The sequence below is a fragment of the Acanthopagrus latus genome, chromosome 8, assembly GCF_904848185.1.
Source record: "Acanthopagrus latus isolate v.2019 chromosome 8, fAcaLat1.1, whole genome shotgun sequence".
Lineage (NCBI taxonomy): Eukaryota > Metazoa > Chordata > Actinopteri > Spariformes > Sparidae > Acanthopagrus > Acanthopagrus latus.
The window spans coordinates 8,611,025-8,638,649 of NC_051046.1; the positions used below are offsets into that span (position 1 = coordinate 8,611,025).

The following is a 27,625-nucleotide window of genomic DNA, read 5'->3' on the forward strand; positions in this document are numbered from 1 at the left end:
TCTTCCTCTATACTTTCCTTCCTCCCTTTCTTTGCCTCTACCTCATTGTCTTCTCTCATCATTTTCCATCTTTGCTCGCACTCTTCACATTTTGCTCTTCATTTTTTTCAACTCCGCACCGCGTCGACTTGAATGTCCGACACAATTCAGAGGCGCGCTGTTTGTAATGACTGTCTGAGATGAAAAAGGAACAAATACTTATCCGCCCCGGCTGATCAGGTGTCTCCACCAGTGAGCTTTTCCAGCCCTGAGATTACCACGCTAATCCTAACAATAGCAATGTGCAGCTGGTTTGAACAACTATCTGCACCATTGTTTATGTTGTCATCCCTGCTGGATCGCACTCACGAGGAGTAACCATTTGAGTGGATTTGCATTTACTATTTCAATGCCACATCCAGGGATGAAGAGCTCTTCCTCTTAAACAATGTATGTTCTGGGTATTATGTTCTATTTCTAAAAGAGGCCTTGAACCGAAGAGAAGAGGGGGGGAGGACAGAGCTCTTGTGGAAATGGAACTGAAATTAAACAGTCCCTGGATTGAAATGAAAAAGATTGAAAGGGAATGAGATGGGATGAAGATCTGCTTTTAAAAAATGACAAATTGTCTCTTTGATTATTGGTATTGTATTAAATTCTAAAGCATTTTTATACTCGTGCAAAGGTTTGTGCTATGTTCGAATCCACTCACGTAACAATTACAGTGATTTCAGTTTACACAAATTGCATTGCCTTTTTTTTTTTTTCAACTTCACATAATACTGGTGCCAAATGTGTTAAACACACTGAGTCTCTCTACTGGTTCTGTTGGCTACCTGTAAAAATAGCACCTCAATCTAAGGAGGGAATATGTTTCCTCTCAGGGCACAATGGCTCCCAGCAGCCTCGGAGTTATGTCAACAAGGGACCGAACGGAATCCCCCCAAAATTCAAGGCGCACAACTTAGTCATCATTAAAAAACAACAACAAAAAAAAGGGTCTTGACTACACGGTTAGACAAAAGACGAATATGTGTTCGCTGCAAAAGAGGTAACGACAAAAACAGCCCAGCATGTACTCGTCAATGCGTGTGCGCTGGGACACGCTCCAACCTCCCACAGCCGTGACCAGGATAGATAAACTACACTATAGATAAAAATAAATGAATGGGTGATGGAGAGAGAGAAATATATGCACACTGTTTCCTCTATTAAGTTATGCTGCTTCCAATTTGCGGCTGTGTTGCGGATGAAATCATGGCAGCGACAGCCACTGACATCAGCTCACCATAGACCGTGTTCCACCGTTAGCTCGATGAGAACTACCAGGTCACAGATCTGCATTCAGCTGTACCAGTGCCTTACAACACCGCTGTTTTCCAGCTTAAACAATGTGTTGCTACGACTTGGCAACACTGAATGTGACCTGGTCTGACAGATCTCTGGAGATTGGGAGGGAAACCATATTAACCCAGATGAACACAGGAAATCTCAACAGAAAGGAGCAGGGTTAAGAATCAACAAAAATGTAGCACCAGAGGAAGTTCAGACAAATACCCAATAAAAAGATGTATTTGTCATCAAAAATCCCTGGAGCTCAAACTCACTGATGTAATTTCCATACAGTGTCAATAACAACTTACTTTCTCAGCATTTTAGTAATGTAATTCAGACAAATGAAATTACAGGACAAATTTGACTAGTTCTTCCAGCACTGGCTCGTATATTTGGCCCTTTGATGGTAACAAAGACAACTCTGTAATAAAGCTGTCATGATGAGTCCACTGATAGTATAATCAAGTGAAAGAAAACTAATTGGCAGCTATTTTGAAAAGCATTTAATTGCTTCCTTCAATTTTAAACAAAAATGTAAAACATATCGGTTCTAACTTGAGGACAAAAATTATAAAATGTGATGACTGTTTTTCATTTTATATAAGTCTAAATTATTAATTGTGGAAATAATCAGCAGATAAATATACAATACAAATAATATTTAGTTGCAACCATACTCGCTAATGATGAGACACAAAGTATTCTCTACAATGGAAGATATAAGCCTACAAAAGCATACAATGATTAACATATGATACTGTATTTGATGTATGTAAATATAATACATATTTAGTACTTTTAATACAACTATTTTGTTTGGACGTCATGCAAAAAAGATTTTGCGACTGGGCTAGTTTCAAAGAGACAGGCAACTTATAAAATCTCTGCAAAAATGAATTTGCAGTGTTCTAAAACATTTTCCCGTGTGTTATTGAGACGTAAGCCCAACCAGAACGGCTGCTGATATGAGGGTTTTGTCCTCGTGCACCTGATTAAAGGATCCAACTTTGCCTGAAGATTGCTTTCTGTCTTAATCTCACACGATGTGACTTTGTTCCAGAGACACCACAACCATTCATCACTTTGTCACCTCTCACAAGAGACTCACTGGTGTCTATTTATTCAATGCGGGAAAAAAATCCTACTATACTGTATAAAGTACATACAGTAGCCCTCTGTAATATGTATCATCGTCAGGGAGAAAATGAATGGAAACTTCACCGAGGAAGAAATTTGTGGATTTAGACCTGTCAATATGGTGAAGAATAACTTATTAATGATATTTAGAATATCCACTATACTATTAGAGGAACAAATGAAGATGCAGTAGGGTGAAGCCAGCATTATGGCAGAGTTGCAGTTTTTTTTTTTTCTTCGTGGAGGTTGTTACCGGTTGCTTGATGTTTTTTAGCTCACAGGAGGCTGATACCATCAGACTTGCTATCTCTCTCTCTCTCTCTCTCTTTCTCTCTCATCTCCCTCTCTCCCCCGCCGCCTTTCCGCGCTCACATTCACTCCCTGCCACCTGCACACGCGTACTCACATACGCACACATCGATGACATAAAAAGACTGCTTTCTGATGAATAAATTTGTATATTTTAGAACCTATCCCTGTTTCAGCAAGTATTCTCCAGGGGCCCTGCCTTCTTCTCTCCTGAGTTCCCCTGCAACCCAGTGGAGTCATTAGTCTGCTTGCTGTGTTGAACTCTTTAATCATCTGTGTGTTACATAAAAAGAGGACTATTCCTCAGTGACACACAACGGCATGCTCAGCTTGGCTGGGGCTTGCTTTGATGTGTATAGGCTGTTGTGTTGTGTCTGCACTATAGGCTTCTTCAGGCTCAGTTTTTCCATCCTCTGTGGAGGTGAGATAAGATGTCAGTCTTCCTCTTGTTGCAGTAAAGATGTGACTGCGAGTGTATAGTTTGCTACTAAATGGGAGCATAGGGGCCTTTGTAGACATACGTACTACTACGGTGTAGTCCCAGGTTTGCTGCTGTGCCTACGGCGCCTGGATCATTGCTCATTGTTACCGTGTGATAGTGAACTATACTTGAATGGCTCTGATTCTGCAGCCCCTGTTTATAATTATTTGTCTTTAACGTGTTAGAAAGACGCGAACATGATGAAAATGACACAATTCTTCCCAATGCGCACACACACGCACACATGCGCATGCTGCATCAGTGTTCCACAGGGACGGAGGCAGGCGCCTGCTGCCTTGGTATCAGGTTGCAGGTCTGTCAGACACAATGGTGAGGAGTTGCCCCGCGGCTCGGCCTGAGAGGGCAGAACAATGGAGCCGCAGTGCAGACGGAGCAGCAGAGGGCACGACGGGCCAATCTGTCAGCCTGGCAGAGCTGGCCGGGCTACTCCGGCCCCAGACCCTCTCCTCGCACACACAATGGAGAGTGGGGAGGTCAAGAGCGCGAGGAAATGGAGGGGAATTCCCAGCATGCTATAATAAAATGGACTCCTCTATTTTGGTGGCTGAAGCAATAGGACACAGCTAGGCTACACCCAGGATACATCATAACTTTGAACGATTACAGTGAAGTCATTTCAGTGGGTCAGCATGCAGCTGGAGATAATCAATTTACGGGTCAGCGGTTCACTCTCTTGGACCTCCGCTCATTACTTTTGCATAAAAAGTAAATGGCTCGTCCTGTCTGACAGCTGAAGTTGCACCGTGAGACCATTAGCACGCTCTCTTCATGGTTATCAGAATGTGTTACAGTAGAATCTGGTTATAAATGACGTTCTCAGACTTCTTTTTTTCTTTTATTGGAATAATGTAAAAGATTTTCACACAGTTCAATATGTTGAGATATAAAATTGAATCACATCAAGCCATGACATCCTATAAAGCTGAGAGTGTCTCATCTCCTACAGCACTTGCAGGAAAGAAGCATATCACTTTCTGCTGCAAGTTTTATACAGCACTAGCCATAATATCTCCACTCTTCGCCTTTTATCTATCCAGCACATGTACACCGCCGTTGATCTGTTACGGCGGACTAGGCGTTTAGACAGGGCTGTGTGCAAGCTGAGGTCCTGAAGACGGCTGCCCTCACAGCAGTGACTAACGGGGGCTAGTGAAAGCCAGATTTTGTTAAAGCTCTTAATAAGGCACAGTGTGATATATAAGCCCGGAGGCGGCAAAGCTCTGTGTGCAAACACTTCAACAACTCGTGTGATAGGGCAATCTGTGTGTGGAACAGCGGACGGCCTAACATCTCTGTTATTTCACACACGACCCTATTTGGCCTCTGTGATATCCTTAATTTGGTCACTGAATTTGATATAGCGCTGCAAATATTTGCTTAGGCACACACTAAGTCTGTTTGCCTGGTATGTTACGATAAACAAACCGCAATGGTGTACTGAATGTAATAAATGTTAAACAGTGCATGCAATTATATACTTCGCATATCTGGCCCTGTGCACTGAAAGCGCGCTTTGTGAGCCCGAGCCCTGTTTTGACAGATCGTTATTCCCCTTCCTGACCACCTAGGGTCACATTCAGAAATGAACTGTTTATGAGATGCCCATGGTGGACGGCAAATTTAAGCCCATATTTCAGCGCGGAGAAAATATAGATTTTGACGTGATATTTTGACAGTGTCAGGGAGTAGAGCATTAAAATGCACAGAGAAAACAGGCACTGGTTCCTGCAGAGCTTAGATGCTTAAGATAAGATTATGCACAGTACAACTAGTCCGTTTCTTGCTTTGCTTTCTAGTTTGCCTCTTTCCAGATTATTAATGCTCCTCGGACTTCAAATTTTGAGCCACACATTTGTGCTCTGTCTACGCACTTGCCATGAACAAGTTTTATCTCCTTTGGCTTTTTTTCATCTCTCTGGGTCTCGTAAAAAATACTTTCCCTCCCGCCGCGGTATCGTCTATGATTCCTATTATGTCCATGAAAACACTCAATAAATTACAAGGGAGGTTTTTTGTGTCAGGCAAGCATTTGATAGACTTTTTGCGACGGGACAACGAGCTGTGAGGAATCACTGAGTATATAAACACACATCCAATTGTTTGTTTGGACTGGACGCACTTAAAGGAGGTCTATTATGATTTGTCCTTCTTAATTTTTTTTGTTTTGTTTTACCTTTCCTCCTTTCTATACCTTCTTCTGCATGTAAAGTATCTTGAAATTTATAAAGGTCAAGGTCAGCATCAACAGAAACTCCTCTCTCCCAGTGCCCCTGAAGCACCTCGTCAGTAGTCTAGGCTTTAATTCTGTGACTTTGTGACATCACACTACGTCACAGAGTCACGCATTTGCATAATTTGTGCCCAGCTGCTAGTTTGGCACTTGAGAGTTGATGTAGCACAGCTGCTCTGTTGTTGTTAGTGATTTTGGGTCAGAACATTTACTCAAGTACTCTACTTAAGTACTCCACTGAATATCAGATCTGATAACTGGTCGATCCGCAGTATATAAATACATGTAAATACATGTATAATTTACTCAAAATATTATGAACCTGAAAATGAGCATGACAGGTCTCCTTTAAAGTCTTTTCCTGAGGTTGAATGCACATTTTGAATCCAATGTAATGTAATTTGACAAAAATTATGTTTTTGTTGATATTCGGCTATAAGTAAGAAAAAAGGACCTCTAATTTGATGCTACTGCTGGGATTAATTACCTCAAATTCAAGCTCAGCCTCAGAAGGAGTGAGTGTGTGAGATCAGTAGAAAGTGGGGCATCGGCGGTCAGCTGTATTTGGATTATAAGTCACCGTGCTTTTAGCTGTGCTGCTCGCTGAATCAGCTGTTTCTCCACAAGGATAGTGAATGATCTTAATCCTGTATATCTAGGTAACCTTCTTCCAAAGGGAGGACGAGTGCAAGAAGAGCGCAGACATTATAAAGACAAGACAAGAACATATTAATGCAGCTCATACATGAGTTTTAAATCTTTTAGCATACGTTTTCTTTTTCTTCAGTGGCTGCTACAGCTGCCACACTGTGCATAGGAGAGTGAATAGTGGGGTTTTACTGTTGCAACTTTATATCCTTCTCTGTTCGGAGACATATACACCCTGCAGTTTCAGAAAAGCACCGCCAGTTTTCTCTTACTTCCTGATAGTTTTGAAGTAAGCTTTTCTCGGGATGGTGACAGCTCGCAGCGCTGGTGTGAAAGGAGGAGAAGACAAAGCGCTCTGTACTCTGAGGCTGTGTGTGATTAATGACAGAGGTGTGTGTTGCAGTGGGCACCCTCGGAGCAGCTACAGATCAGTCTTCCTGTAAGACAAATCTGACACTCACCAACCCACCCGCCCCACCTGCTACCCCCTCACCACCATCAAAACCCTCAGCTCCTCACAGCCAAGTGCGCCCAGCACGACATCGCACTCATAAATCATCCCAAACAAAGCATGTTTAATCTGTGACGCGCAGGCCTGACACGCAAATTTATTACCTGTTGTAGGGAAACTGCATGTGCCCCAGTGAGTCAAGCCTCTATTTACCTTTGAGAAACCAGTAAAATACTGGAAAGACAAAGTCTGCAACAAAGAAAGCTGATGATGGCAGAGCCTTTCATGCGGAATTCGGGGAGACAAAGCCCCGCTTTACCCGACCATCCCGCTGCCTTTTCATGGTGGATGACATGCTTGCACGACTTTCTCGACTGCACTTGCCAGAAAGATTTAGGGATTTTTCTCAAGCACATTTGTAAAACATGAATACCAAATTATCTCTTGTGGATTAGAGTTGGATAGCTGCTCTATGCCTGGTATGAGTCATAATGCTTAGTGAGAACTGGGCACCTACTACCTACAATTGTGCGATAGATAGGGTTGTTTTTTTTGTTTTTGGAGAAATCAAGCGTGCAGTGAAAGAGCATTGTGAGGGAATATGCATGTAATATTGTGCTCAGTGCTCAGAGACAGCAGCGATTCAGAAAAATGGGATTGCAAAACAAAAGTTAATATGAGGGGAGAATGTTCTAATATATGTTTCCAAGAAATGTGGGCCTACTGTACGTTATATTCCAGGCCTCATTAGGGTGCCACCTATCAGTTAAAAATGACTAATGTAGAAAAAAAAAAAACAGCTTTCAGGGCGGTGAAGAACAGTGTCTTATCTAAACGCTGCCTACAGGTAAACAGTCCCAGTATATTTAGATATCTTTAGCGCTCTTGCTTTACAGCCTGACAAACTGAATTACAGTAGCATTAGCTTGATGTGGAATCGTGGCTCAAATGCCAAGGAGAAAAACTGGCTGAAAGGCAGAAATTAGAGCGGTCTCTCCCACACGCTCCCTTTGGCAGCGTCTCTTGATCCTGCACGTCCTCAACATGTCTTTACACTGTAAATGGTGGGAATGAGAAGTGATGGCACCTGCTGACTGGCTCCGGCAATGTCAGGAACTCACACGTACACACACAAGCGCAACAAGGTTTTCTGCTTATGATGCAATCATCAAGTCAGAAAATCTGTGAAATTTATCCAACAGTGAAATGCAAAAAAAGTACGAAATGATCATTTACGCCTCACATCAGAAGTTGCATCGACTGAAAGCCGGAAAAGACATAATTAAAGCATCATAAATCTTATTTTTTTTTCCTTTTTTACATTTTTATTACTTATCTTTAAAAAAGGAAGAAATTAGACAGTTTCTTGTTCAATTTAGCTTGCAAAAATCTACATTTGTAAGTACAAAAATTGCTAATATCATCCAGCAGGTTTTGACATTGTGAATCATTTGAGTCACTCCATGTGATTAATGAAATAATACTCGAAATTAGGGACAAAATGAGTAATGGTAAGAGAAGTTTCATTCCTGACCTTGTTCAATTTTTAATGAGCTCAGTACGATGGAGACTACATTTTTTATAAATGGAGCTATAGGCTCATGTGAATATTAGAGATAATTAAAGAGCTTGTGTTATGATCTGGATCTCTGTACATCTGGAAAAAAAAAAAAAAATTGAGGGGCCCCCATCAAGCAAAACAAGACAGGATGGGTGTTCGGGGGCTGCTCCACCTCGCAGTTGATAAGCATTCGGCAGTGCGATAAACAGAGAAGAACACTTTCAGCAACCCCAGAGACTGGTAATCTCAGGAGAGATCATCAGCTCATCATAAGGACCTTTGTATGGTGTCGTTCTGTGCCTCGGGTGGAGCACAGGCACGTCACAAAACCTACTGCGGAGTGTCAAAAGTTGCACAGATATAAACAAAAGAAGAAAAAAAAAAAGACATCAGAGAACACCTGAGAAGTTGTTCCTGCCATTAAAACTGTACAACAAATACACTGCGACTGCTTTGTCTCGATTTTGCGAACGAACATTTGACTGCAGCTGACCATGAAAACCCAGCTGGACACCTCTCTACTGACCCACATTCACTGGAGTTCTCATAGCTCCACGTTATCTGCTCCACTTTCCCCAGTGAACTGATACCATGAGGGCTTTCATTTCAAGTGTCATTCCTTCACATTAACAGTTGTGTGCTATTCTATGCTATTCGGAGCTGGCAGGCCTTGGTTACTTTTAATTACAGCGGGTAATGAGAGAAGAGATCCAGACTGTGAGACATGGGGGTATTTTTAGATCTTGATCTTGATTATCTAACACATCACAGCAGTCTCCCCTCAGATACCAGTTTGTTGGGGGGGGGGGGGTTTGCACCATCAATATGATTAAATCACAGCAGTTGGTGAGTTTAAGCACTTTGAGATACATATTAAATTAATTCATTGATTTAAAAAAAAAAAAAAAAAGAAAGAAAAAACAGCACGTATGTTTTGGGGCGTTTTACACGTGCAGAATTCGCAGGTGCATGAACTACAACTCCTAGCAAACGAAACCAAACATGGGATACAGAGGTGTGTTTGTGTGGGACAATGAGAGACACGTTACCAATGCCAAGAGGAAGTCTAAAAGTTAGATGTAACATCTAGTTAGCAGTTAATTAACATACTTCCTTCGCATTTTAAAAAGGTTCTGCGCTCATGTGCCAACGTTAAAAACTATCCCTGTGCAGTTTAACACCACAGAGAAAGCACCACATGCCTGCGCACAAACACTTCCCTCCGCAATGTGGTGAGCTGTCACATCACAGTAATGGTGCAGCAAATCTACACTTTGCTGGAGTAGTGTTAATAAACTCGGTAGATTCAGTGGGACGAGAAGCTCGATAGTCCGCCATTGTTCTTGTTGTCCTGCTATTCTTGAATGCCTATTGAAACTGAGAATGTAATACACGTGCAGAGTATTGTGTACCGCCAGTTCAATGATGCCAGTAGTATCAGATTAAATTCTGGAGCCAGATTTAGAAAGTTTTCCATTTGTCTTTGAGTTTTTCAGGCCTCCAAAATGCTCTTTCGTCATTTCAATGAACGGCCAAAATACAACATAAGTTTACTGTTGCTAAAAACATTGTCCAGTCAACAGCTCCTAAATCTGTTGTGCAGCAAAGACAGTGACAGGTTAAACTGCCCTTTACAATACGTGCAGTTTGATTGACATCAAACACAGTCCTGTCATGACAGCCCTCTGTTTTCCTCAAAACCACTTGATAAAAGCAGGATTTAAAGTGTCTTTCCTGCAGTGGTTTGAATTCTTAAAAACTGCAGCCAATTAAATGTGAGACATTGTAATGTGTGGGACAAGGGATGCAAATGTGCAATCTCCCATAAAGCAGGAAACACGGTCATCCTGACACGTGCTTTTTGAACATCTCACATGTGATTTGCGGATGATTTGCATTTGGATGCAATGTGGTCTTGAACACTTCACACATGAAGCATTCAGAGGCGCATGCTGTTTTCCGGATGATTTACATGTAAAATTCAAACCTAAAAATAAAAAGAAAAAAAGCCATCAAACGTGTTTCATGCCCAACTAACATGTGAAGGATTCAAAGGCAAATGTGTTTTTCAGACACTTCACATGTGAAACTCTGGCATGTTTAAAAAGCCAATCATATACGGATGTGATATTTCACATATGAAAATGTTCACATGTGGACATTTATTTCCATATGTTGAAAAAGTAAATCTTGTTAACATGTTATTTATTTGACATCATCAAATTTTTGTTCACATGTGACATTTTCATGAAGGTTAGCACTGTTGAAGCGATCTACTGAAGTGGTCCCTCCAGACTTCAGTAGTTGTGACATTTCATCACAACTACTTGCACATTTGTACAATAAACCCGACTGGTGTTAATGTCAGGGGTCACACTGCAGAGTATGTATGATGGGTATCTTTATATGTCAGAAGTGTTATCTCAAAAGTCAGAGAGAAACCGCCGTATATGACATTTGTTGGCAGTGTTTGTCCCATGACTGGATGTGTGCAGCGAGGGCGGAGGAGGATCAGGGATTGGTGCGGGGTGCTGAGGGCTTTTCAGACAGGCTGTTTAAATGAGCCTCAGATAATTAAATGTTATTTCAGAGCTCCGTGGTCAGATTGCTGTCTTGTATGACTCAGTGATCTGTTTTTGCCTTTCTCATTTACAAAATAAACATCTCTTTCTTTCCCCTGCTATCATATTGTAGATCAAACTCGACTTATATAGCCTAATAAAGCTTGCTGCATGAGACGCGTGTTTTAGTCTCTTTTTTAATTGGAGAGAAAGAGTGTCTGGGTCTATTTGTGGTCTGGTGCAATGTTGGAAATGCCAGCTGTCGCACATCAAAGCCTCGCTGGAACAAACCGTTATTTGGCATGTCGCTGCAACTTGTTGAAATACATCACTATTATTACTATGCCACACATAATAACCCTTTGCCATTAATCTGAAAACTCTGTATGTACATCTGATGAATAAAGTCTTAAAAAGATGTTCGTAATCTACATGAAAAATATTGCACTATAAAGAATTATGATAGTGTAAACCAGGCTGCAGCGAAGAATCACTCGTTTACTTACAGGCCTTTTCTCTAAAACTGTTGATTATGTTGTAGAAAACGACTCTGCAGTGGTCTTTGAGAAGCAGAAAAGATCCCCAACACCTTCTGGAGTTATGACTGACAGCTGTGGCTGTGTCCTGGGAGCCCTGAGCCAAGCCCCACCACATAACACATGCCCGACATGTCTATGTCCATCTGGGGTCCTACCCTTCAAACCAGAGCACCCCTTTTCTCTCTGCCGGCAGAGAGACCCAGGGACAGGAGGGAAGAACCGGGTGTGAAGACGCCGGGCCTCTCAGGGCTCCAAGGGAAGTATCCAAAGCCAGCTGGTCTGGCTTTGAGGTAATTCAATGGGCAGAGTGAAACAGAGGCGACGGAAAGAAGACGAAGAGTCGTAGACAGAGAGGAAAAGAAGAGATAAAGAAAGTCAAGATTTATAGTGGGGAAACGCGGAGATCGGAACAGTGGGTCCTGTGAAGGCGTTTGTGCAACAACAAACAGGTGAGACACAGGTGTGAGGAAAGGGGTCTTGACTCTCAGTGCATGATGGAAACGTGATGCCAATTAACAGTGTTACTTCAAGATCGCAGGCTAGTACTGTGAACGATGGAAGATGTTATCTTTTGTGTGATCATTTGGATTTGAGGAATTACTACATAGCAACAATTTCCACCAGCAAACAAAGTATCTATTATCCTGCCTGTTACATTGTATTCAGGTGAAACTACACAAGCCCATGTAAATCACTACCGAGGCAGCACTTTTGCTAACAACACCGTTTTTTTTTGTTGTTGTTGTTGCTGGCATCAGTTCGGGCAGAGGGGAGGGGTGCATGTCGACTCAAAAGTGCTGCTAAAGGAGATGCTGAGAGCAGTTTGGATCCGCACTGTTGTCAGCTGGCATCAGGCTGAACTCGCTAAGAAGCGCTGCACAGCAGAAACTTTACTGACTGAAAACACTCCAAGAAAACAGCTGGGGACTGTTTCTGTCTAATTCTTGTTTGTCACGACTATTGTTACTGTCGAGTGCAGAGGAGAGGGGAGAGTGACAACCGCAGTCAGTAGTTTTGTCAGTTGTTTTCATGCTGCATCTCTTTTTATCATAATGCAAAAAAAAAAAAAAAAAAATGGCTGAAAGGCTTGTGGAGTAAGTAGTTTCGGGAGATGGAAAACAAATTCCGCTTACTTGTTGGAATACAACACTCACATTATGTTGCAGCAGTATTAATATTATAGTCGACATCTTGATCGGCAGCTATAATGAAAAGTTGATTGAGCGCTGAGTCATTGGAAAGCTAACTGTAACTGTAAAGTATCACAGAGAGCTGACCCTGTTTGAACATCACAATGAATGTTACAATGCATGAGAATTTAATGTCCCTCTAAATTACTTTGAAATCAGTGATTCTGTGATACAAAGTTAATTTATTCACGCACTCAGTGGTAAATAGTTAATTAAACTTTAGTTTGATGACTTCACTCACTGTTAATAAAAAAAAAGCTTCGTAATACATTTACAAAGAAGTTGTAAAGGTTTAAAAACATCAGTTGCAACTTTACAAAGGCCATCCAAACTGTTTATAGATCAACTTTACAGTATTTATCAAACATTTACTATTAAAACATCAGTTGCAATTTTACAGTAAACAAATGCTTCAAGTTCCTATTTGTAACAAAATTTGTTTTTGAGTAAACATTCTTATGAACATTGCTTGTTTTATAAAGCATCTCATTATTATTTTACAGTAAACTACGTAATTAAAGTTTAATTAACAATAAAGTTACAATATACTAATGATGGTTATGATGAGGTGATCATTTTGAACGTACAAGCTCTTTGAGTTCCAGATATTTATGCTTTTGTCATGGAATGCAATTTGAGACGCCCACATTATAAAGGAAATGTATTTGGCATCATTGTGTTCCAGTATAATTGCCATATTGAGTACAGATTCAAAATGTGCCTCTATATTCTCAATGAAAATCTGCCAAACACTCAGAATACAGCCATAATTATCAATTCTGAATATCTGAAAGCAACTAACTTTCTCGTCGACACACGCACATCTATAGTGCCCACATGGGCCGGGCCCCATTCTGATAACAGAAAAAAATAACCTAGATGCTATTGTGATTAACACACTGTACTAGCCTGGTCATGTTTACCTTTTGATAGAAATCAAAATTTGAGGCCCTCGATGTGAAACACAGTATCGGGTAGCGACTTTTTTGATGCCATTGTTGATTTTTGTAAATATACGGCTGATGCCAGCAACGCGCTTCAATCAAGTTGGAACTGGGGCAACACAAAAGACAGTGAGAGCTGTGGAAAACTCCAGAAACACCTGTTTAGCACATTCCACAGGTAAACAGGTTCATCGTTAACAGCCAATAGTGTTGTGATTGTGCTGTGATAAATGTACAACTGGGGAGAGGATCACCACTTTCTCAAACACATGATTCTGTAAAAGATATGACAGCATTAGCTTGGGAGCGATTCTGTTCAATCAACGTTTAAATCAGCGTCACAACTTTTTTTGGAATCAGGTTTGTAGTCTGCATTGTTACTGCTCTGCGAAAAAAAAAAAAAAAAAACCTGACAGGCTGAATTTCTGGTTTCTTGCACTCAGTAAAGAAAACGTGGACAGAGGCTCAAGCAAACTGCAGGAAGAGCCAGATCACATCGCCGTAAAGTACGACCTTGTTTAACCTGAACCGGCACAGGGCCGAGAGCCGAGAGCAGGATAATACGGACTAAATTTGATCAGCTTCAAGCAATTATTTCTATTGTATATATGACACACTAAGTTATGTGACTACTGTGACTTTAACATGCACACATTGAGGTGTGGTTGCTAATGCAGGAAATGTGTTGTATAGGCTTTAAAAGCCATCAAGGACAAATTGTGGCTTCTTGGCCCGGAGCCCTGAGGAAACAGGAGGGATGAGGAGGACTAGACACAGCCTTTTCCTCTGGGACTGGGACTAACTGTTGAGAAAGGGCTGCACAATACACAAGGGACCAGGCTATACTAGACTAATACAAATGAGCTACATACGGCAGCAGCCATACTTTGTGCGAACGCTCTCCTTCATTAATGAATAAAACAGGATGCAATTAGAGGAGGATGTCTAAATAATAACACATTGTGTTACCATTCAGCCTGGATCGGATGGTGCCGTCAAATCACTGATTAACAGACTGCTTTGACTGCCTTTTTTTCCACAACAAGGGAAGAGATGTGAGAACATTCAGAACTTAGTCTGGCGACTCTTTGCAGCTTAACCTTTCAAATGACACTTGAAGCAATAAGTGATGTGTCTATGAAGTCCTGTGACCTAAATGATGAAGTCATACCATACTGAAGTAGTCATTCAAAGCAACATGACATACCCTCATGAGATAGTGAGAAGCCTAATGTGTGAAACTCTTGTTTAGCTCTTATAACCCAGTGTGGTGTCAGGTAAACTCAAGTTGTGGTGTCAGAAGAGGATCCCAACGTAAAGACGTGAGTTGTGGCTATGAGTCATTGCTTATATATAAGGACTCAACTTGACATAATGTGGTCCTCATCTTGACTTGACTTTGACTCAAAATGACTTAGGACTTGCTTGACACTTGCACCAAATGACTCAAGTCACAAATCCTGCATTTAGATTTTTACTTAAACCAGCAAAAAACAACCTTCATGCTTGAAGTGATCAATCTGAAGGGAATACTGACTGCACAGTGTAATGGCTGTATGTTTGTACAATGTAATGACACCATTTTTGGTTTTAGTGGTTCCCTATAAACCTCACTTTCTCTATGCTAATTGCTGTGCGCACACAAATGAAGGCTGCATTATGGCACAAAGGAAGCACATCTGCCGCTGCACAACCAAAACATGAAGAGATACTGTTCACCCTGGTTGCAATCCCTCTGTAACAGTGGAACAACTGGAGTAACTGCGGAGACTCTACACTGCAAACAAAAATTAACCCCTGGGAGCAAAGAAGATGAAGAAGTAAAGTGAGAGAAACTGAGTTAAAGGTCCCATCTTATGAAAACCACATTTTCTCTGGTCTCTACATATATAAACTGGTCCTCGTTGAGCCTTCCAACTCCGAGAATGAGGAAAGCAAGCGACTCCTGCATGGTCTCTGCAGCCCACCCACTGGTAAACCGGCGCTCCTATAGGCTGTTCAGATTCAGCTCCTTTCGTTACGTAACGAAAGGAGTCATTTTCATAGGCCCGCCTCCTCTGCGTGGTGATAGGAGATATCCGAGAGCGGGGTGTTCATCCCCAAGGTGAAGTTTGGTGTGTCCAGCAGTCAGATAGCAGTGTTTCGCAATGTCCTCGCTCAGAGTTGGACACACAAATAGCTCTGTTGTTGGTTGTATAAATCAACATAAGTGCCTATATTCTGTCCCAGCTACAGAACAACAGAAGAGACGGTGGTTGCGTTTCATTTTTAACGACAACATGCCGGCTGCGATTCATGTTAGCTTCTATGTGAGTGCTAGCCACTTCACATGGGACTGCTTCAGTAACGAGGGTCAGTACAAAGCTGGCTTTGCCTCGACACTGACCCTCTTAAAAGGATCAGCACCAACCATACCGGACCCAGCAACTGCACCCGAGCCACAGGTAAGTGTTGCTGCGGTTTGATAGTATTTACAGTTGCCTACGGGCACGGTGAAGTCAGCTGGAAATTGGCTAAAAAGTTAGCTCTGCTTCAGTCCGCTATGCAGTGGCGTTTGAAGTGAGTTTAATGTTAATAATATTACGAGGGAGCTTGGTTGTCACAGTAAAAAGTCTGAAACGTGCAGACTGGAGACAGAGACGATTCAAACAGTGTACAAGAATTTCGAGACTATGTTGGAGACAAACACAGCTTTCGCTAGCTGTTAGCCAGTAGCTACAACAACACATAGAACAAACTAACATTATTCAGGCACACTAACCATTCTGAAACATCCTGCTGCAGCCACAGAGTCTGTACTTCTTCAGGAGCCTCTCCTTCTGGGTCCCATTCTGGGTCAAACTGGTACGGGTGAATGACAGCATCTCTGCGAGCCACAGCGATGCATCCAAAGTAAACATTAGCGCATGCTACCTTTAGAATAAGAGGCATGGTCTCTGTGTAGCAGGAAAGTAGGTGTTGACAGATGGAGCTCATTAGCATTTAAAGCTGCAGGCACAGAAACAGCCTGCTCTCGGTCGAGCTCACTTGAGCGAATTTTTACAGCTTAAATTCAGGACCACTGATGGTTTTGGGGCAATGTATATTGAATACAGTGTTGTTGGACCTCAGACAGCTGTGTGAAACTGATGAAAAACAGTTTAATTTGGGACCTTTAATTCATTTGACTGCAATGCACTGTTTATAGAGAAACATGACCTTTTTACCTCTGGCTATTTAAAACTATGTACGAAACAACCCGTTCGCAAACATACCTTTTTTGTTGTAGAAAGTTATATGTACATAGGCCTGTGCAAAATCTAAATCTGTAGTAACTATGGCTGTCAAATAAAAGTAGAAAACATGGAAAATACTTAAGAAAACTTGAGTGAATCTACTAACTTTCCAACTCTGTATGCTAGCCCTGTGTGAGGCAGCTAGCCCTGATCACTGTGTTACAGCTTTAAACTGCTACATTTCCTCATGACAGGCTCCCATGTGCGCGTGGTTACTCTCTCTAAACATGGCCACACGTTCACCTCGTTCACATTGAACACATGGCTGACAAAGTAGATGATAATTGTGCTGAATCTGCTGTCGCACCTGCTTCAAGACGCCGGTATAACACAAAAACAACACACACACACACACACACACACACACACACACCGGTAGGTCCAGCAGGCACCACACCTCCTCTGATCCTGCTCATACACGTGACGGGCTCAGACAAGAGTCAGGCAGGTCCCGCCCCTTTCCCTCCGCTCTAATTGGCCGCTCGTCAGACGCTGCGGCTCCTCATTGGCTGCGGGGAGGTGTCCTTTACAGCGAATTCCATCGCTGTTGTCTTAGAGATGTGACGTCAAATGCGTCTAATGTGATGAGGGGGAAAGTAGATTTGCAGATTGTGGTGACTTTTTATTTTGGTTGTTGATTGTTGTTTGTTGTTGAACTTCCTCTGTACTTTCCATAAGTTTGATCCGTTTTGACAATGAATATATTAAAAATAAATGAATACATGAATTTAATCAGTAAATAAGTTACATGTTGGTTCTTTCCCACACTGTACGTGTCACATTCACACAGTCAACCGAGACCTTTACTTTTTTTGTTTCTAATGTTTTGGAGGAGGTGCGTGTGTTAATGTGTGTGTGCGTGTGCGTGCGTGAGAGAGAGCGAGCGAGCGAGAGAGAGAGAGAGAGAGAGAGAGAGAGAGAGAGAGAGAGAGAGAGGGCGGCAGCTCGTCAGAGGAGGGGAGGAGTCTCTCACTGACAAGAGGGAGACTGGCTTTTTCTGAGTTTGTCAGCTCCCCCTAAAATAGCAGTCAGCGCGTAAATGTGCACCGAAATTACGTTTATCCACTGGAGCCACCGATATAGAGTGTCTATACACGGCGACTGACTCGGGAGTGAAGGTGAGTAACGGAAATAGAAACAATGTTTGAAGGAGTGTTGGCGGCGGCGGCGGCAGCAGTGGCTCCCAGTTGAGAGAGTGAGAGGAGAAAGAAGGCGCAAGAGGGAGACGTAGAGTGGATTTGGGGAGACGGAGATATGAATGTATATATGTATATATATCTCCTTATCTCTCCGGCTTGTCTTTCTCCGGGGGGTTAAGAGCCCCGAATCGGAGACAGGGGGGAGTGTGGAAGCCGTAGTCGTGTGACAGGATCGGAGAGGGTTTTGTCTTGGGGCGCAGCGGTGAGACGCGCGCTGTTGATATCAAGGCAATCGCGAGTAACTTTTTTTTTTTTTTTTTTTTTTTTTTCCTTTACAGGATTCAATTTCTAGCAGCGGTAACTTCTTGTATTTAAACTATGTGTCTATCTAGCTGTCTATCTTGTGAGTAACGACTCGTTAAAACTCCCTCGCAGTGAGTTATATCGTGGGATCCGAAGTGTCAAACGGGCGCATCGTTCGGCCAAAATAGTAATCAATGTGCGCGTAATAACACTGTTGAGCCATCGCAACAACAGCAGCCAAACAGTTCACACAGCGACTGACTTCTTAAAAAAAAGACGAAAAAGAAATCTCCTCAACTTATATTAACTTATATTATTATTTAATTTATTCTGAGGTCTTTTTTTTTTTTTTGTTGGACATGGGTTGCCAGGTTTTGATATCTGGCTTGACATTTGTGGCACCGAAATCTAGATGGTGCTGGTCAGCTCCAGCGCATGACATCACCTCCCTGTGCTTACTGCCATACATGTTGTCACCAGTGTTGTTCTGTGTAACTACAACTGTACTGTAATTTGTTTAACAAGAGGAGACTTGTGGCTGCATGACATCAATAAGCACATTTAGAATTTTAAAATCTGATGTGTGTATGTGCTGGTTTTTAAACTTCACTTTCTTGAAATCTTGACAGATGATGGCGGTTAAAGCTGCAGTAAGATCTCATTTTATTTTTTTGTTTTTTTGTCTTGATCGAGCTCCCGCAACACAAGAAGATCCCACTTTTTTTTTGTGATTCAAAGTGACAGGCTTGAGAGTGCTCATTTACATTTCAGATAAGCTGTATTGGCAGTTTGGAGGTGCGGTGAGAGCGAGAGAGAGAGAAGGGGGGATCTTTTTTGCTTTCTGGTGCTTCTTCTAATCTCCGGGACTCTCTTGTGACCTTAACCTCTCGCCAGAGTGGGCAATGGCCAGCAGTAACCTGACCTTCTCAAATGTTTTCTGTTGTATGCTCACACCAAACGTGTCTCATTAATATTGTGCAGGAGTTTTGTTTTGTTTTGTTTTTTTTTACACAGAAAATACCAGGAGCATAACCTGTAAACTGTTCTCTGTTAACTCCTTTTGTTAACTTCTGTTAACTTCTTACAGTGCACTATGTAGTTTTTAGGGAAAGACATTTTGATCAGCAGGGAAAAAATATCTTCACTGACTTATTTTTTTTTCCCTAAACAAACTAAATAAACAAACTTGCTTCGTTCTCATGACTGAATAGACAAACTGAACTTAAAGGACAACACAAATTCATGCTGTTTTACTTTGTTTATATGTGGCGGACCCTGCCACCATTTCTAGCTTCAGACAATGTTCTGGGGACATCATTTCCCTCAGAGAACAGCTTGTTTATTCAGTTATAAAAAATATATATATATTTCTGACTTTGTATTATGTCCCTGAGTTTGAAACTACATAGTGCTCCTTTAATGTTAGTATGAATTTAGTCTTTGGAGGAGTTTCGGTCGCAACTAAAAGTGTTTTCGGTCATTCAGTGGATAAAATCCTGCACATTATGTCCTGTCAGCATCCCTAAAAGCTGTGTATTGTTAACGTATCTAAGTGCTTTACCTGCACCAATAGTAAATATTTTACTTCTTGCAGTATATCCCTCGGTTTCCAGGTCAAACCAATGACAAATTTTATTGCCAAAGTAATCCTCCAGGGACGAGAGTTGTTGCAGCGGCATTAAAGCGCGCTTGTCTTTTTCACTGTTACTGCTGTTCTGGCGGCATGTACATTACCATACCAGCTGGTTGCCAGTGATTTCTAAAGCAAAGCAGTAAAGCACCCTCCAATCTGCAGTCATTAGCTCCTGCGCTGCCCCAGGCCCCACCAGTAATGGGCCTTGTTGCTCATGATCTACATCACGTGAGCTCTTATGTCTAATGTGTGGATGAGGGATCCTTTCAGCACGGCAGAAATGAATATCATTTTAACAATTTATGTCGTATGTTAGTCAAAGGAATGGGCATGATGTCTGTGACGGCACAGATAGAGTGCATGTCTTTTTCATGCATGCCGAGAACTGTTGCTCTAACCTCGCAGACCCCCGAACGTCCTACCGTAATTTACCATTATGCAAACACGCTCAGATGTCTCATTAAATCGGCAATGCGATGATGTGGTAATGCGAGCTCAGACGGATGCTATTCCACGATGACTACCACTGTTTATTGACTGATTTTTATGTCATGTTTGCGTGGCCCCTGCATGTCTCTGCAAATGTGCGTGAGTGCGTGTCAGCGTCTCAGCACAAGTTCTCGGCGGAGGGAGAGGGAGAAATGAGAGGTGGTGACGGTGTGAGGAACGGGCAGCTGCAGCATCTTTTACTGCACTCCTCATCCCACTTCAATCTCAGTGTCTCAGCTTCTCCTTCCAGGAGAAATGTGGAGTGTGTGGGCGAGTCGGATCTGCAATTAACGCCGGTTGTCAGAGAGAGAATGCTGGCGTTTACACGATGCCTCTGAATCACTGAGTGAAAGTCTTTCTCCTCCACTCTCCTCCTCCCAGGACATTTTCTCTATTTATTTTTTCCTTCCAAGGAGGACAAAAACACCAGAAAGCAGTAAGCCAAGGATGTATTCAATGAAAAATATGAGCTAGAGGATGAACAGTCTTGGTTCAATAAAGAGGACAGTGTGTCTTTGATTGTTCGGTAAGCCAAGATGTTCTTTTGTACTGCAAATTTAGCTCTCACATTACAGCAGATATGGATATTAGCATTGTTTCACGATTGTTTCATATATTTTTGTGACATGATTTTGTGTTTTTATTTGAATAATATCTTGTGAAGGATTTCAGTGGCATCTTTAGGCTGTTTGTTAGGTCACTTGAGTTTTCAGGCAAAGGCAGTGAGCACTGAATACAGTTTCCTGGTTGATGAAGCTTTAATACGGAGCTGAAACACACAGAAGTTTTCTTAAGTTCACAGACAAATGCATTGAGATGATTGGAGATTTTTTTTTTTTTTTTTTAATCTGGGTACTTTTCTTTGTGCTTGAAAATATGTTTTTTTTTAAGCTTTTCTTTTCAGATTACTCTAAAGAAAAGTGGTGTGATAATACTCGCCGTCACTTCGTAACTATTCAATTCTCTGTTGGACAAACAAAAGCATCTTAGCAACATGATTCATTGTTTATTGGAGCTCTATCATCAATATGGAGATTCCAGCGTTTTCCTGTGAGACCTGGAGGTTGGATGCAGAATTTTGAGCCTGGCAGTTAATGTTTTAGGCCACAGTTAACTGTAGACTGTCCCCTGCAGACTGAAGAGAAAAGACTTTCTGCTGCTGTTTTTTTTTTTTTTTCAATTATCTGCCTGTCGTTGTACAGCAAACCAGTGATGGGAAAAAAACTAAACATTTTGGTAGTCTGATGTTAGGTCAAGAGACGTGGTTTTGAGTTCATTTTTTTCACTGTGAATGTGGTTAATGCTAACTAGGTCACGGTGGCCTTTGGTTAGCACTGCCACAGTCCTGGGTTCAGTTCCTCTCGCCTTTCGCCTCTCTCTCTATGTGTGGCGTTTGCATGTGCTGCAGGACATTCATGTGCTGTGATCATGAGCCACTGGTACGTGTGTGAGCTGGCACCCTGAGTCAGGTGCTAAAAACGACTTACTGGTTAACATGGAGTGATTGAGTCAAAGTTAAAGACATTTCATACTATTGTTTTTACTGACTCTGTGATTTTAAAACTTTCCGAATAAATAAAACCAATAAGTGACTCCTATAAAAACTGGTTCTGCGGCTAATGATTACTTTCATTTTCTGTCACTTTTGACAACTGATCATTTTGTCTAAAGAATGTCAAGAAAATTGGGGAAAATGCTCGTTGCATTTTTCCAACGTTACTTCTTTAAATGACTTCTTATGGCCACTAAGCTGTCCAAAACTGAAAGACTCTTGGTTTACTGTCACTGTTGGCAAAGGAGAGGCAGCACATCCTCATATTTTAAGCAAATGTTTGACACTTTTGTCTGACAAGATTCATCTGTTATCAAAATAGTTGTCGAACAGTTATCTCCCTACTAATCCACTGATCCACTAATCAGCTCGGCTAAAAAACACATATCACCTGACAGAAACTCTAAATCTCTCCAGTATGTTTCAGGCTCTCTAACACCCTCATGTAAGCTCAGAGGGTGAATGTATTACTCGCTGAGGCACTGTTTGTATAGCAAGACAGCTCGCAGTGACCTTTCAACTGTCCTGCCCTTGACTGAGACCTCTGGTGGTAAGCCACCTCGTTTGGCTCACTCAGCACATGTGCTGCTGAGCGGGGCAGAGCAGCTTAAGGCCGCGCCGTATTTTCCTGTCTCCCGTGCGCTTCCAAACGAGGCCTGACCGGCGGTCTCTTCACCTCTTCAACCTGGACCACACGGGAGAATCAGCGGGAAGATCCTCAAGCAGAGCTGCACTCTAAATCTGCTGCTAATCTGCTTTTCGCTGCAACGATCCTCGTCTGTCTCTCTCTCTCTCTCTCTGCGGACACTGATTGTGACACTGAATGCAAACAATCAAGCACATTGCAGGTTATGTCGCCAGTGCAGCCACCAGCAGTGTCATGAAACAACAGCAGTAGTTACTTCTTATATGCTGTATTCTTTAATAACTAGCAGATACCATGGCACATGCACGCGGTGTGGTTTTGGAGTGTAGACTGTAGAGGCATGCGGTGGAGCAAAGGTGATGACTTTGAGAAGTCAAGTCATTTAGCACCTTTCTATGAAGCCCCCTCCTCCTTTCTTTGGTTTCTGGACTGCAAGAAAAACCACAGCATCACACTGCACGTCATCTCAAAAGTGAGTGGGCCACACGAGGACATACAACCCCACCGTGTGTGTCCTGTGGTTTGGTTTAGTCAGTGTTTTTCTGCTTGTTTTATGTTTATTGACATGGAGGAGACGTTTGCCCGTGTGAAGATGTAACAAAAAAAAAAAAAAAGATGATGTCGCTGTACAGCACCTCTGCGATTATTATCGAGTTGAATCGTGTATGGTAGCAAAACTGATAGTTGAAAAGGAAGTTAAGAAAGACATCTCTTTGCTGAGTTGCGTTTTAACTGCATTTTAATGAGACTCTGGAAAAAAAAAACATAAATCAAAGGAATATATTATAATCTAATTTGCTAGATCAAAAGATCTCCCATGATTGCTAATATACCCCACTGTATTGAATTCCTGATGTTCTACTGTAGATCTTAAAAAGCATCTCTCGCTGGAGATTCAGCTTCTCTGGCTTTGTGTTGGGTCGAGTGAGCGGAGGCATCGCGTGCAGACAAACAGTTGAATTATGTGTGAAGTAAACTTTTTCTTCAAAGTCTGTGTGATGAAGCTGTTTACTGCTGCTGCCGAGCGCCAAAATAATCAGCTTCTGCCTTTTATCACCATTTAATCCAGCCTCCCATTATGTTACCAAAGATAGCGAGAGACCACGGAGAAGTGTTTATCAATGGCTGGGGTAGTAAATACAGCTGTGAGGCCTGGGTGTCACAGCTCCGACAGCGACCGAATGTCCAGTAGCTGCTGGGAGGAAGACTTGGATCTCCTGCAGCTGGGCCGGTGCTGTGGCCTCCCCGAGCTCCAGGAAGGAGGCCTGGCTGGCGATATGGTTGTTTTTCATGTTTGTCTGAGAAGGCCTGTGAATCAGGACAGCTGGGGAGGATGTGATTCCTCCCATTATTCTCCGGCACACATCAGCCCATACGCACTGGGAAGGGAAGTGACCCAGCCTCCTCTCTTCTCCCTGGAAGCTGCTCCAGTCCGCTGCAGGGCTCTGACTTGTAGTTCAAAGTTGTCTTCCTCTCTGCTGTTAGGGCCGAGCTCGAGCAGCGTGAGCGCTGCGACTCCTCATGCGTGTTCTTTTTAGCTAGAGTTTTAAAATGGTTATACATTAGACAGCAGAAATACAGCATTTTGGGTTGATGCTGTGTGTGCAGATTCAGGATCATAAGAACGTCTTTTTGACTGTGCCCACTTTGGTGTGAGTGTCAGCCTAGTCAAGTATCAGTTTTACAAGCTATGATATCAACTCAGTCCCTGAGTTTTGAAGTTATTGGCTGTAGAGATGTTTGCATTCTCTTGATGGCATTTGGCTTGAGGTGCTCAGAGCGCCAAAGATATATTTGATAGACTCAACAAGAGTGTCCTCTACCAGAAATCATAACCCGGTTACTCAAGATAATCCAAAGAACTAATTATGAGCAGTTTCAAGCCAAGTCATGTTCGAGAGGCAACTAAGCTAGCTAACTTTATAGCTCAACTGAGGAGGACGCTTTTAAAGTTACATCAAAAGCGCCATCACCAACGCCGTATCCCGATTTTAATTGTTTGATCTACGTGCACGCTTCCTTCTGCTTGGTGGTACAGCTGTGTAGTTCGGTAAAAAGAAAATAGTTGCTTCATGAAACTGCTCACAACAAGGTTTGTGGATTATCTGAGTAACCAAGTCATGGTTTTTGTAAAGAGACATTGTTATCTAGTTTTTCAACTAAATCAATCAATCATTCAGTGTATTCCTTTGCCGCTTTGAGCACCACATGCTGAGATCCATCTATGTCTGTCATATTGGAGTGAAGGCAGACATCTCTACAGCCAGTATCTCCAAAACCGGGCATCTCGCACCAAAACAATATATAAGGAGTGATACGACTACAGGTAAGAGGAACAATATTAATTTTCAATTTTGAGGTCAGCTGTCCCTTTAAAACCAATCTTTTTCAAAACAAGGGCACTGAGGAAAAGTATTGTCATCGCATCTCCGGTCTCTCGATCCCAGCTCTCTATAGTGTGACTGTGATTGTGAGTGAGGTGTCGAGTCTGCCCGCTGTTTGTGCGTCTGCCCGTCTGTCCTCTCCCTCTCTCCCAGTCCACTTTCCATCTGTGTGCTGTGGGCTGCAAATCTAGTTGAAAATGGTGTAGTGTTTCCACCAGTGAGCTCTTGCCAGCCTGTATTCATGTCAGACTGTGTTGTTCTTGATTTTTTTTTTTATTTTTCTGTTTCCCTCCCTCCCTCCAACCTCTGTCACCGGTCCAACTGCCAGGGGTGCTCGGAACGTATATGGAGGTTGAGGAGGGAAGTGGGAGTGGTGGTGGTGGTGTTCTGGGGGGGGGGGGCATCCATCATCAGCCGCCGGCCCTGGGACTCAGGACCAGAGGCTATCGGCAAACAGTTTGACTGAAAAGATTCCTGGAGAGGCGAGCAGCAGCAACAGCAGCAGCAGCAGTGGGGCCCGCGGGGTCTCGCTCTCTCTTTCTCTCCCCTCGTCTGTCTATCTCCCTCTCTCTCTATCACACTGTTTGCACACAGTGTTCATGTGACAGCTAGCACACATCATCTGATTTGGGAGGAACTCTGGGCTGTAGCTGCAGAATTACCCCTTAGATTGTTTGCTCAAAGAATGCCGCTCGTTGATGTCAAGGCTGGAAGTTAAAGAAACGATGACGGTGATGGTAGTCCCCCCTGCACATTTTTTTGTTTAATTTTTTTGGTCCCCTCCTGCGACCCTGTGAGAAAAAGGGGCTAAACTGCTATTAACTCAACTAAACTCATGTTTACTCTCAAAACACATCATTCACGAAGCAGAGTGATTATTCAAAGTGCGAGCCGTCTCTCGGTGTGACGTTACAGGAAACCTTGAAAAATAAAACCCCATGACAGACATTTACAAACCGGCTTATAAACATTTCCAGTCAATAAGTGTGCGTGAGTATTCAGAAATGTGTCACTTTTATCTGAAATGTTTTACATGAAAAGAGACATGTGAGTTCATTAACAGACTAATTCTGTAACATTAAAGTGTAAGGAAAAAGGGAAAAAAAGAAAAAAGAAAAATCAATGCTACTTCAGCTAGCCCCGGTCCACTGTTGTTATGACTCATGGCCATCCTCACTGCTCAGATTGCATAAACCTTTTATGTAATGGAACACTGTGGGAAAGAGGCATCGAGTGGAAGATAAAAATGGGAAGACAAAATCAAATATTTATCCAGAGCTTTTAAATTTTCAGCCCCCCACCATTTAAATGCAGACATTCTCCGAGGGCAGCTGCATTCTAAACAACATGCTGTACGTACTGTACTTACGTGCGCCAGAAGAAACTGTTGTCTCTCCGCAGCGCTCGCTGTTTATTTAGTTAAATCTCGCCTGCTGATCATCAAACACTGGGGGAAGAATTGAATATCTGGAATCTCAGCGTCTAATCTGGATCCACGGCGCTTTTCCAAAAGATGCGCTGAGGTCGGGTAAACGCGCCGCTGCTGAGACACATTATGCATGACGTCCTTAATATCCTTACACTGTGGATTCCCCCTGGAGGAAGATCGGTTCATCTCTGCTGTTTACCATTTCTGAGTTGCGGTCTGTGCAACATCAAAAGGCTTCCATGGCACTTAACACAGCTCGCAGGGTTCCTGGGAGGGTGGGGCGGGGGTGGGGGGGTGGGTGGGGACTGTTGCTCCCTATGGTGTTGGCATTATTACTGTTCCCTGGTGAGACGGCCATCTGATGATAGACAACCATGCAAATGGACACATGCCATAGCACCGCATCAGACCATGGCGCTGTGCTGATAATGCGATGCAAATTTATAAAGCTCCAGGACCACGCATGCATTAGTCTTACTGTATTTGTGTTGATGCGTTTGTGCGGAAGGAGTTGCTAGGTTTTACTTCTAAACATTTGCTCCACCGGTTACATCTCACAGAAAAAACCCCCAAAAACCTAACCCCTCCACAGACGCTACGAAGACGGTGCAAATTGAGATTGAAAGTGACTCGTAACTTTTATCAGTGTGAGACAGGAAGTGTTCGGCCGTAAAGAGTGTTGAATACTGATGTTGCACCATGTCAAGACACTGACTTGTTAAACTGACATACTGTCATAAGGAATGTTGGTGATGGAGGGCTTTTGCTCAGAGACTTAGTTTGTTAAACCGCCGGCATTAATGTGAAGTGAGTAGTTAGCCATTAGTCCCTGTCAGTTGTGTTTAAAGATGCGGCGTGACATCCTGCAGATCGCCTGATTGGAAATTATCTGTATGGGTCAAGAGGCTAACCCAACAGAGAAGTTTCTCCTGTCCAGTGCTGCTCTGTGCAATTAAAAAAAAATGCCATAAAGGATGAGTTCACTCAAAAGTGAAAGTTTTCTGAGGTAGATGAAGACTTGTTTTAAAATATAAAAAAGAAAAAGAAAAAAATGAAAAGAACAGCTTGTTCAGAGTAATCCAAGTCAATAGAAGTCCAGAGATCCTAAATGCACCGTATTCGAAGTCATGCTGTTTTTTTTTCTGTTTTTGTTCTTACATAAAGGAAAAAAAAGGGAATACATTTTTTTTTAATATATACAAAAAAGTAGATAATGACTAATAATGATTTTGGGGTGAACTTTTCCTTTAACAGCTTGAAACTCTAGCAGTATAACTCCCAGATTTGGCCAAAAACAACCACAAAACAAAACGATTTAACTTTTTAGCCTACTCGACCACAGAATAAACACAATCTGAGCAGCTCAGGCAGGCATGATTGTCCGTTTTC

The 27,625-nt window shown here is 42.4% G+C and overlaps 1 protein-coding gene across 10 annotated transcripts in view; it reads left to right on the plus strand.

Moving 5' to 3' along the window:
- Positions 1-11,436: 11,436 nt before the first annotated feature.
- mef2aa (myocyte enhancer factor 2aa) overlaps positions 11,437-27,625 on the plus strand; it is a 73,504-nt gene continuing 57,315 nt past the window's right edge. For 8 of the 10 annotated variants that reach the window (XM_037107086.1, XM_037107088.1, XM_037107090.1 and 5 more), the window contains exon 1: positions 17,612-17,779. The gene's annotated coding sequence lies outside the window, so the exon portion shown is untranslated. Of the gene's footprint in view, positions 11,702-17,611; positions 17,780-20,422; positions 20,752-27,625 lie in introns of those variants that run through there. The other 2 variants (XM_037107084.1, XM_037107085.1) reach the window with 2 other exon arrangements.